The following is a 13,364-nucleotide window of genomic DNA, read 5'->3' as shown; positions in this document are numbered from 1 at the left end:
ATAATTTCGCATGAAGTGTGTTCCACTTGCTTATCGTGATGCAAAGAACAATGAATTTATGGGTTTAAAATAAAGGGGTACGTCTATGGCTGAATATCGACAAAAGTTTTTCAGGCTTTCTTGTTGTGCTTGAGGTATTATCGATGCTGAAAAGGATAAATGCAGGCAATTCGAAGACGGTTTGAATGATTCTATTCGAAAGTTTGTGGGGGTCCTGCAACATGCATTTTTTTACTTTATTTTCAGTTTGTTGCACAATCTCATGACCAACCAATTTTCTTTCACCAACTTCATTTTCTCCCGTATAAAGCTTCATAAGGAGGCATGCATGTGCTTGATTGGTAGCTATTATTGTAGGCAAATTCTATCAATGCTAAGTGTTTGTCCCAGCTACCTTCAAACTCAATAATACAGGCTCACAACATATTTTCCAAGACTTATATTATCCTCCCGCACTGTCCATCTATGTAAGGATCGGAAAAAATACTAAAATTCAACCCAATACCCAAAGCTTCTTACAAACTAGCCTAAATTTTGGATGCAAACCTCGGGTCTCGGTCAGATACAATAGAAACATGAACCCCATGTAGCCTCACAATATTGTTGATGTACAATTCTACTAAGCGTTCAAATGAGTAGTATATCCTGATTGCCAAGAAATGAGTACTCTTGCTTAGCCTATCAACTATAAGCCAAACTGCATCATGATTTTTTTGAGTGCTTAGAAACCTAGAGACAAAGTCCATAGTTATTCTTTTCCAGCTCCACTATGGTATCGACAGCGGTTGTAGCAAAACATCAAAGAACATTGTTGGTGGAATGGCATGAAGAAAGACATTGCGCCCCCTTTGGGAGGGTGCTACTGGTGCATCTTTTAAGGATGCAATTTCTACTATTCTTTATTTATTTAGTACAATTTTTGGTGTTTCGACTTCTGATATTGGCGGGACTTTTTTGGTATTTTTTATTTAAAAAAGTCACATTTTCTATTAAACTTAACAACTTGAGTTTGCTAAGTTTTGAGAGAGTGGGAGGGGGTTGTTTGCAACAAATATTGTAATGCGAAAAATAAACTACAGCAAAAATAATATAAAGAAAAAAATAAATTTTATTAATAAATATTTGTGAGTACAATTCTATGTATCCATTGATTCCTCTCTCTCTCTCTCTCTCAAATTTTACATGATTCAAGGGCTTAAGAAGCATCTTTCTCATATATAGGACGATGCAGACCTTCTTGTAATGTATTTAATCGTCAAGAACGTCGAGCAGCACTTTATTGTTACAGGTTGATCTCCGAAAAGAACTCTGTTGATCACTCCTTTGTTGAAGAACTATGCACTTGATGATTGATCTCTCGGTTTGTAGATGCCTTCATCAATTGTGAAATGCTCTTCTCCAATTTTAATTGTCCTTAAATAGTTATGTAACCCCTTTATTTATAATGGTAGAAGATATACAGTCCAACTACATATGAACTCTCTTACTTAATTCTAATTGGCCCGTGTGAGCCATCAAACTTATCACACAAGCTATGTGATAAGCTTGCTTGTGATTGGCCAATACGTGTCATTTTAGACACTTGGCGATTCTTGATTGGTCACTATTTTGGACTGGATTGCCACATCAATTAACAAGTGGCATCATCTCGTTGGTTTTGGATTTGACTGAATATGCCATGTCATTTGACATATGGCATGGGTCCGTGCCTTCAGATAAAATAGACCTTGGGCTTGAAAATAATAAAATGGACTAATTTTAATTTATAAAGTCCAAATTAATTATTTAACCCAAATGAATTTAATCCAAATTGTGTATGGATTAGGCCCTATAAATTTTATGTCTACAGATGCACCCTACTTCAGGGACTATCTCTAGATGTAGGCTTGTCTAAACTTGAAGACGAAGCTTGAAGTATCCATGAGAAGAACACTTTCTTTCTTTCCCATAAATAAAGAACTAGAATTCTTTGGGAAATCGTAACTCTCCAGTGAAGCCTAAATTGAATTGGAAAAACTTTTGTCGCCAAGTATGTTGTACTTAAACAATACTTTATTGGTAACCTTTATAGAAAAATTATGGTAACCAAAATATGGTTGCATTGAACAATGTATGACAATTTTATCATAGATCAATTTCTTAGACTCATGCATGAATCCTTCCCCTTTTCCACTTTGGCTTGAATTCAAATACGTCTCTAAAGTTACCTTCTAATGAATATTTACCATTTAAAATTTTCAAGTCAAACAACTTTTTTTTTTACTTTAAGAAGAAATTTTTTATATAGGGAAAGTTCCACCACCCTAAACAATCTATATAAGGGATCTTTGTTACTTTTACCTTGGCATACGAGAGTCGTGAACATAGGGTTCCTTTCGTGTCTTTTTTAATTGCAGTACCATTTAGCCAGCTTTGTACCCTCGCAAAAAAGAATTTATATTTTACTGTAGGGGACTTTAAATCATGAGCCGCTTACTTCTACCGAAACTAGACTCATACGACTAACACATATCAAAAAATCAGCACGAATCTTCTTTTGTATCAACTGAAATTAATTTTCGAAGTTGATCTACACGTCTGGCCCATGTTGATCTCATAGCTTTGTGCACTCTCGACAAAAGATTCATATCTTAAGATCGGAGAGTCCAAATTTTGAGCCGCCTAATTCTACTGATTCTAGACTCAAAGAAATCTAACATATTAAAAATTAACAACCAAATTCCTACTGGACTGTTTGAAATTAATTTTTGAAGTTGGCATATGCATCTGGCCTGTTGATCTCACAGCTATGCACACTCTTAGCAAAAAAGTCGTATCTCGAGAGAGGAGAATTCAATTCACAAGCTGTTTGTGCCACTGAAAATTAGACTCCTGGAGCTACAACATGTGTAGAAATCACAATCAGGATGCCCTTAGGTTTTCCTAGATAATTTGTTGAATCTGGGACACGAGTTCCGACATGCTGGCTTGATTTTTTCAAATTTGCACGCTCTTGCTAAAAAAAATACATATCTCAAGATAAGAGTATCCGAACTACGAGCTGTTTGCACCGCTGGGAAGAAGATTTAGAGAGATACAACATCTATAAAACTCGAAGCTCCAGATTTTTTGATCCAGGTGCAACAATTCTTTTAATCAAGCGCTAAAATCGAGAGGATGGTTCCGACAACATACTTCTTTTTCCTTCCTTTTTTTTCAGGTTTGGAGAAGATATACATGGAGAGTTCTCCAATCTGCATCGTGAGAAGAAGTGGATGATCACCACTCCTCTTTGTAGGTAAAAAGTTTATGAAGTGTACGATCCATCGAAATTTGACGGAGAAGTGCACGTCACGGTGTTCACCATCCGCATTGAAGCATCATGTCATTGACGCCGGTTCTTGTTGCTGAGCGAAAGCTCCGTGCCATTGTCTTTATTGCTTGTGCATGGATGGTGGAACTGCTGGTTTCAGATACTCAACGACCTAACTCAAGGCCAAGGCTTGAGATTAACGAGGCTCCCTATTTTTAACTTCCCTTTCCATGCTGATTAGTTTTAATCAAACTTTTTGTTACTCATACTAACCTTTTTCTTCTTTTCTTTTCTTAGAACGTGGGGCTGTTGAGAAGTATTCATGAAGCAGCAGAACCACTAAATGAAATCATCATTATCCCATGAAGTATTGGTTCGAAAGCAAAATATCTCAATTAGTGCACCGAATGTATCTATCATCGTTAATAAACCCAACCAGCAGGAACCAAAGCATATAATACTCTACATGAAGATAATAGTAAGCCTGATGTCGAATTAAGTGACTTGTCATCAACATTGATACTTACTGCTGAACTGAGCTTTGCACCATCGACACTAATCAATCATGTGAAATCAAAAGTTTCATGTCGTCTGCATTGACATTTATTAGTGGAGTTAAAGCGCCGTGTTCCTGAAACGTCGTGTTATTGGCATCGAGGGCTTTCAAGATATTTTCTTTTACAAGATTTTGAGAGAGTTCTAGCGATATTGATATCCCTAAGAAGATGCATTACTAGCGAACCTCACGTCTTTTTGTTGCGCCTTGGCGAGAGAGACACATGAAGTGTCCTTTAAACCTTGGCGACAAAATCCATACCCTTTGAGTCTTGGAGAGACAATATTTCATTATTGACGAGCCAACATGTACCACATAGCATCATTACAGGTTGACGAGGAAGAAAACTGGAGTAGGTCTTTCCAACTTCGGCGAGCAAGCACCTAGCATGTCTCTGCAAAAATATTTATTTCTCGATGCAGGAGTGATTAAATCACAAGCCACTTCTTCCTAAAGAATTGTCACACCTCCTTTTTCACCTACACCCCGGGGAGGGTATAATAAAGGGAGTTTTTTCCAATTTAAGTGACAATCGAAACAGGATTATTTTAATTAAAATTCAGAGTCGCCACTTGGAATAATTAATGGTGTCCCAAGTCACCGGTTCAAATCCCGAATCGAGGAAAAGATTGACTCTGTATTACAGTCTGCGAACACAGAAATACAGGTAAGGAATTCTATTAACCCGGGAGAAGGTGTTAGGCATTCCCGAGTTCTGTGATTCTAGCACGGTCGCTCAACTGTTATAATTGGCATATTATCTGATTTTAGTACATGTTTAAACCTATGTGAAAATTTTAACTTAAACCACTTTTCTTTATTTAATTTTTTAAGAAAAATTCAACGTCATCTAAAACACGTCTTGAACCCCGTCACATAAATGCACCCGCGGTCCGTGACGTATTTTATCCAACATTGTTGAGATTTAGATTTGGGTCACATAAATGTACACCCGAGTTTAGGAAGATAAATTATTAAAAATAACGCGCCTAAAGCAACTACGCACTTTCAAATTCGCGAGGGCCATGGAAAATTCAACTAATGGCACATCTCGATTTCTAAAAGATTAAAATTAGTTATATGCGGGCTATGGATTATGAACAAAATATATTGTGGAAAACCATCTTCAATAGGAGAACTATTGTGGATATATATGCGGTACATTACTGCTAAAGTAAACATTTGCTCCAATATGTGCAGAAAACAAGCATATCAAAATTGTTTGACATAGGTTCAGGTGAAAACAAAATAGAAGAGATCAAAAGATATTAAATTCTTTATTGACAAAATATCGTGAGAATATTCATAGGATTTATAATATGAAACATGGCCATTTCACAAGTAGATATACGATACAATACATCATTCATGCATCTTTAAAGTTAACCGCTAATATAATAAATAAAGGCACTAATTTGAGAACTACATACAACACATCGTTAAAACACATCTAAAGGACACAATGATATAAATAGCAATACTTTTCAACTTTAGCTAACAATTTCCATAGCTTTTGTTGTTTACTTTCTAAATAATGAGTTTTAAATTCAAAGGGAAATCATGTACTTCTTCAGCAACCTTCAAATAAATCAAAAGGCCTTCAACTTAAACTCACGTTTCCAACTAACCAAAGATAATAAAATATTTTACGTCAAACAAATACAGGGATGCAAAATCGACAATAACCAAACTAGCTGAGAAGATCAACACTGATACAGTAGTATTATCAAAGTGCTAGAAAATAGGAGCTGACCTTATCTTCCAAATTCAAACAAAACAACAGCGGCAAAGTCAAACAGGAACCGCAAGCAAAATCGAGACCTCGAACCGGAAACCTCAGAACTACGTTCTTCGACGACCTCGAAACTCGCCGGAACAGTTTTGGAAGTGGACTATTTGGGGCGTTTTATGGGGTGTTTTTCAGGTGGAGAAGATGAGCTCTCATGAATCTTTCATGGTGGATGTTAAGCTCTAGATGTAGAATTTTTAGGAGGAAGAAGACCCTCTTTTCGTTGGCTATCCGTGTATATCCAGTGTATATCAAGAGTATCTCTAGTGTATATAGAATGTATACTGACTGTATATCGAGTGTATACCCCCTGTCTCCGTTAAGAAGAAGCCATCTTTTTTTCCTCTCTATCTTTTGAACTTCCCACTCCTCTTTCTCCATCTCTCTAATCTCTAAATAGGCATCAAATTAGTGCATCTTCCATTACAAATTATACTTTTAACTTCTTTAATTATCCACAAGTTAGTGTTATTATTTAATTTTTATTAGTGTTAGTTTTACCCTACCAATATAGAAGCTTCCTAATTAGTTAGGTAAGACTCTTTTTTCATTTTTTTAAATAAAACCTAAATTAATTTCTATCCCCAAATTATCTTAGACAATTAAATTAATTAACCCTAATAATTATTACAACTAATTAAAAACCAAATTAAAAGAAAATTGCCAAAATTTGAAAATTAAAGAGTAAATGTAACATGACTATTTTTTTATGATCTTTTTCTATTTTTTCAACAACAACTTACTTAATTAATCTAAAAATGTAAAATAAAATCCAAAATGCAAATGCAATATATATATATATATATATATATATATATATATATATTTGTATTTTTTCATAATCTGAAATACTACATAATGCATTTTAAAATAAGATAGAAATATTGCACAATACCAAAGCTAATCCTAATTAATTAAACTAAATATAAACTATTTTTGTGTTTTCGAAATTATATAAAGATAAAAATAAGGTACTATTTTTTTAAAATTATTTTTTATGAAAAGTACATAAACTAAAATACTTGTTTGTAATTTTTATTTTTCATGTAAGAAAATAAAATAAAAGAGTTAAAATGAGTTGAAATAGCTATATTAGGCCTAAAATAAATATTTACGTGCTAAAATATAAAATTTTTGGGGAAGGTCAAAAATCACATGTCTACAATAACTATCCGTTGAGGGCCCCGCAATTTGTAATTTATTCGGCGAGGCATGCCTCACTTATTTTTAAAAGGGCTCATCAGCCACTTCTATTATTTATTATTTTTAAAGAGATTGCAACATCGTGAGAATGCATCTCGAACTGCGCCACATAAATATACCCGCAATTTTGATACGTTCCAACTTCGTTGAGATTTGGATTTGAGTAACATAAATGTGCACTAGAGTTTAGGGAGGTAACATTATTAAATACGCGCCTAAAGATGCTAACGCGTTATTATTTTGAGAATGCCGCGAAATTTGCTAAGACGGCATATCCTGAAACCTAAGTGTTTATCATAAGCACCTATTGAGGGCCCCACAATTTGCAATTTATTAGGCGAGGCACGCCTCGTTTATTTTAAGGATATCCTAAAACGACTATGGTTCTCTATTTACTTTTGTCTCTAAAGATAGAGAAAAGGGCCTAATTAACTACAAGCGTGCAATGTCCCAGCTTTTGTTGTTCGAACCAACAACTTAACGATGACGCACCTCAACGACAATGCATACCTTCGTTTTAATTGACAAACATGAACTCCAAAATTTCTAAACCAATTTATCACACCCATTATCTATTACGAACTATGGGTTTTAATGAACCGATTTAATATAAATGAGCATTTCTTTTCCTGACTTTTAACTGATTTCAACACTAATCTACCAACAACAATTCAGGTTTTGCTTACTATCGAACTCAAAAACTGTTATTCAAACGAAAACATCCTAATACACTAGCATGATTAATGATAAAATTACTAGCGAGTAGGATGAATATTACTAGATCAGCTCATGAATTGAAATCCTATTACAAATTCATTACCCTTTTAACCTGACATTAATCTAGATCCACCTATTACTGATGACAATCGAGTTCCTCCAAACTGATTCAACAATCCCATTTCACAAACCTATTGAACTGACTACACTTCATGCCATTCCAAGGGTTCAATTTAACAGTTCAATGTTATACAATGTTTAACAGATAACCCACCTTAAGAAACAGTTTTGATTATACACATAACTATCATCTATATAACATGAAAACATCTAAACTACTATCAATTAAAATGCAGGCAGTCCTCGGTTGAACAACAAATGTGTTCGAACATTTCATTTCAAACTTCAACGAGCTTACATCAATGTGTTTCATGGTAGTGTACCTTACTCTATAACTCTGACCTTTTTTCAGATTTCAAGCCCCCCCCCCCCCAATTTGTCCCAAATGACTCCTATTTATACCAAAAAAACAGACTGTTAAGTGCCCTGGGAACCCTCCACTAAACAGGCCAGACCTTTTGTCATTCCTTCTTATTTTAACAATTTACGAGCACTATCTTTTTACAACTTTTTCAGAGTGCTTCCTTTTCAGTTTTTTTTAAGTCTAAGACCCATGTTATTCTCTGCAGAACCATTACTGAATGTCTAGCCTGTTATTAAAATTAGTTAAGTGTCTGCAGCCTGGATTTTAATCAATCCCCCCATGTTATTTCTGACTTGATCCCACCCATCAATATTTAAACAGTTAGTTTAGCGGTACCTTAATGTTACTGACAGAACACTAAGTCATTTTCAGGTTTCAAGCCCAAATTACCCCTGGGAATATGAACTACTGCCCTGTCCTAAACCTCCTAATCTGATTTCTAAGTTATAACCCTAATAACTGATTTCTAACTGATCACTAAAGTACTACAGCTATAACCAATTCACAACTAAATTCAAACAATGACTCAATCAATATTTAAGCAGTATGAATCAAATTATTATCAGGTTATTCTAACATTCAAGACTGTAAAACTAATCAGCGACACTTATCGAATCGACTACCCGAATTACAACACATACAATCAATAGCAAATAATCATAATCGAACAGGCACGGAGGTGATTTGAGTCATATTGATAGAAACAGGGATTTATAATGAAACTTAACTAGTCGACGGAGCTCATTCGAATCGATTATATAGTTTATTATATACTCGACCATGACCAGAAAAAGTTCGACCAAATAAAAGGTCTTTGAAGAAGGACATAATCAATCGACAAAAAATTGAAAAATCAATAAAACTATACTAAACAAATAAACAGATATAAACAAACACAAAAATGGAACAAACAGGAAAGGAAAAATACCTCAAGAACTCGGAAACTGGACGACCCTGATTCGAACTCAGACTCGAACTCTTTGAGGTCAAACGGACCTTAATCGAGTGTTCTCAACTGAGAACACTTCGACTAAGGTCGATTAGACTCCAAATCATCCTTTAATTTGGACAGATTTCAACCTTTGGTTTTCTAGGGTTCTTGGGGGTTCGATTTGGGGTTCGAACGGTTCTGGTGTGATTCGAACCAAACCAACGGTGGTTTGGTGACGAGGGAGGTCAGGGAGATGTCCGGTATGAGTTTGGGGCCGGTTGGGGTAGTTTCAAATTTTGCTCGAATCTTCGATTGAAGATTCGAGAAACTACAGGCTGATTCGAGCAAAATGGATAAGGGATTTGGGTTGAGGGTGGTCTAATGGCTTTAGGGTGTTAATTTGGCCGTCGGCGGCGTCGTTGCCGCCGGGTTTCAGGTGAAGGTGTGAGAGGGTGTCTAGGGTTTGGGCTATGGAGTTCGTCTCCGAGAGAGACGAAGATAGAGGGGTGTTTGGTTTGGGGGCGGGGTATGGATTAGGAATATATAGTATGGGGGGGAATGATCCTGAGCCGTTCAATCTGATGATATCAACGGCTTGGATCCGTTCATTAATGGAAACGACGTCGTCTTGCTCACCTCGATACTGGATCGGTCTTTGGATGGGAATGGGTCGGGGCATGGGGGCGATTTGTGGCCGTTGGAACAAATGAAATGAACGGCGTGGATCAATTGGCCTGATACGGCGTCGTTTCGGTTAGTCTGAGGGCAGGCTGGACCGTTTGATCTTGGGAGATCAATGGTTCAGATTTTGCACATCAAAACAACGTCGTTTGGGTGATCTTGGAGACAGACCAAATTGGACCGGGTAAGGGGTGTTGAATTGGGCCTGGTTTTGGGTTGTTTTGGATGGCCCAGTTCCGATTTTGTAGGTATTTCCACTTGTTTTTGTTTTCTTTTCTTTTAATTTCTAATTAGCAAAAAATTCTACAATAAATTGTAAAACCAAAATTAACCTACAAAAATATTAATTAACACTTAGCTACAATTAACAAACAAAATTTAACACCAATTAGAAACAAAAATCACACAATTGTACACTAATTGACAAAAATAGAACAAATACATATTTTGTGATTTTCTTTCTTTTAAAACCAAACTATGGTTTAATTAATTCCAAAATGCACAATTAAATCCTAAATATGCATGCAACATGTATTTTTGTATTTTTTAATTAATTAAACAAAATAAACTCTCACAGACAAAATAATTATGAAAAATGTCACGCGAAATTCTTAAACTTGTACCCAAATGACATTTGTTTTATTTTTCGATTTCTTTTGGAGTAGTTTTCGTGAAGCAAAAATCACATGCTCACAAGAATCATAACTTGAGGGACTGGAACATATCAAAAAATCTAGCACCCAATTCCTTGAGGATTAGCCGCAATATTTTTTTGAAGCTAATAAACGTGTCCAGCATTTTAACTTTACAACATTGTACAGTCTCGCCAAAAGATTGATATCTCAAGTTAGGAGTGCCCAAATAATGATCTGTCTGTGCCATTAGAAAAATACTCAGAAATAAGGAAATTACCAAGATATCATGAAAGGATTCCTTCCAGATTGGCCCAAACAATTTCTTAAATTTGATCCATCTGTCTGTCGGAATTGATATTCAGTTTTGCGCGATTTTGTGGAAAAATTCATATCTCGAGTTAGGAATCTCTACACCCCGGGGAGGGTATAATAAAGAGAGTTTTTCCAATTTAAGTGACAATCGAAACAGGATTATTTTAATTAAAATTCAGAGTCGCCACTTGGGATAATTAATGGTGTCCCAAGTCACCGGTTCAAATCCCGAATCGAGAAAAAGATTGACTCTGTATTACAGTCTGTGAACACAGAAATCCGGGTAAGGAATTTTGTTAACCCGGGAGAAGGTGTTAGGCATTCCCGAGTTCCGTGATTCTAGCACGGTCGCTTAACTGTTATAATTGGCCTATTATCTGATTTTAGTACATGTTTGAACCTATGTGCAAATTTTAACTTAAACCGCTTTTCTTTATTTAATTTTTTAAGAAAAATTCAACGTCATCTAAAACACGTCTTGAACCCCGTCACATAAATGCACCCGCGGTCCGTGACGTATTTTATCCAACATTGTTGAGATTTAGATTTGGGTCACATAAATGCGCACCCGAGTTTAGGAAGATAAATTATTAAAAATAACGCGCCTAAAGCAACTACGCACTTTCAAATTTGCGAGGGCCATGGAAAATTCAACTAATGGCACGCCTCGATTTCTAAAGGATTAAAATTAGTTATATGCGGGCTATGGATTATGAACAAAATATATTGTGGAAAACCATCTTCAATAGGAGAACTATTGTGGATACATCTGCGGTACATTACTGCTAAAGTAAACATTTGCTCCAATATGTGCAGAAAACAAGCATATCAAAATTGTTTGACATAGGTTCAGGTGAAACCAAAATAGAAGAGATCAAAAGATATTAAATTCTTTATTGACAAAATATCGTGAGAATATTCATAGGATTTAATAATATGAAACATGGTCATTTCACAAGTAGATATACGATACAACACATCATTCAAGCATCTTTAAAGTTAACCGCTAATATAATAAATAAAGGCACTAATTTGACAACTACATACAACACATCGTTAAAACACATCTAAAGGACACAATGATATAAATAGCAATACTTTTCAACTTTAGCTAACAATTTCCATAGCTTTTGTTGTTTACTTTCTAAATAATGAGTTTTAAATTCAAAGAGAAATCATGTACTTCTTCAGCAACCTTCAAATAAATCAAAAGGCCTTCAACTTAAACTCACGTTTCCAACTAACCAAAGATAATAAAATATTTTACGTCAAACAAATACAGGGATGCAAAATCGACAATAACCAAACTAGCTGAGAAGATCAACACTGATACAGTAGTATTATCAAAGTGCTAGAAAATAGGAGCTGACTTTATCTTCCAAATTCAAACAAAACAACGGCGGCAAAGTCAAACAGGAACCGCAAGCAAAATCGAGACCTCGAACCGGAAACCTCAGAACTACGTTCTTCGACGACCTCGAAACTCGCCGGAACAGTTTTGGAAGTGGACTATTTGGGGCGTTTTATGGGGTGTTTTTCAGGTGGAGAAGACGATCTCTCATGGCTCTTTCATGGTGGATATAAGCTCTAGATGTAGAACTTTTAGGAGGAAGAAGACCCTCTTTTTGTTGGTTGTCCATGTATATCGAGAGTATCTCTAGTGTATATAGAATGTATACTGACTGTATATCGGGTGTATACCCCCTGTCTCCATTAAGAAGAAGCCATCTTTTTTTCCTCTCTATCTTTTGAACTTCCCCTTCCTCTTTCTCCAGCTCTCTAATCTCTAAATAGGCATCAAATTAGTGCATCTTCCATTATAAATTATACTTTTAACTTCTTTAATTATCCACTAGTTAGTGTTATTATTTAATTTTCATTAGTGTTAGTTTTACCCTACCAATATAGAAGCTTCCTAATTAGTTAGGTAAGACCCTTTTTTTATTTTTTTTAAATAAAACCTAAATTTATTTCTATCCCCAAATTATCTTAGACAATTAAATTAATTAACCTTAATAATTATTACAACTAATTAAAAATCAAATTAAAAGAAAATTGCCAAAATTTGAAAATTAAAGAGTAAAATGTAACATGACTATTTTTTTATGATCTTTTTCTATTTTTTCAACAACGCCTGCCTGGATAACAGAGGGATACATTTCACGTTTTGAAGTGAGGAGGCCGCCTGAAAAATAGGGAAGTCAAGAGCCCGCCTGGAGAACAGAGGAATACCTTTTTAAGTCAAGTAGTAAGTAACCCGCCGGGAGAGCGAAGGAATACAACAAAAATCAAGAGGAATACAACAAAAATCAAGAGAAATACATTCAAGATCAAGAAGTCAGGAGCTCGCCTAGAGAGCAGAGGAAGACGACAATGATCAAGATGGAGACATTTAAAGGATCAGTAATCAGGTACTAGCATAGCGAGAGGGAGATCATTTCAAGAAGTCGGTGCAAAGCGGCAACAATGGATTTCACCGGGAGAATACAAGTCAACATGGCAACAAGAGTTGCAAGATCGAGTTTGAAGATGTAGATAGAATTCTTGTAACTCATAGTTGATAGACTTAGTTAGTTTTTTTTTCATTTTGATGTAATAACAGGACCGCGGATCAGAATCTCGACGGAACGGCACCTCGACTGGCTCTCCACCTCGGCATACTCAATCATCTCACTCACTTCTGAACTACACGTGACCTGATTCCTTTATAGTCAAGGATATGTAGGCAACCCAAATACCAGGGCTCGGTCACATTTCCCTTTTC

Source organism: Nicotiana sylvestris, chromosome 3 (assembly GCF_000393655.2).
Source record: "Nicotiana sylvestris chromosome 3, ASM39365v2, whole genome shotgun sequence".
NCBI lineage: Eukaryota > Viridiplantae > Streptophyta > Magnoliopsida > Solanales > Solanaceae > Nicotiana > Nicotiana sylvestris.
The sequence above is the reverse complement of the archived record's forward strand: the minus strand, read 5'-3'. Positions refer to the sequence as shown.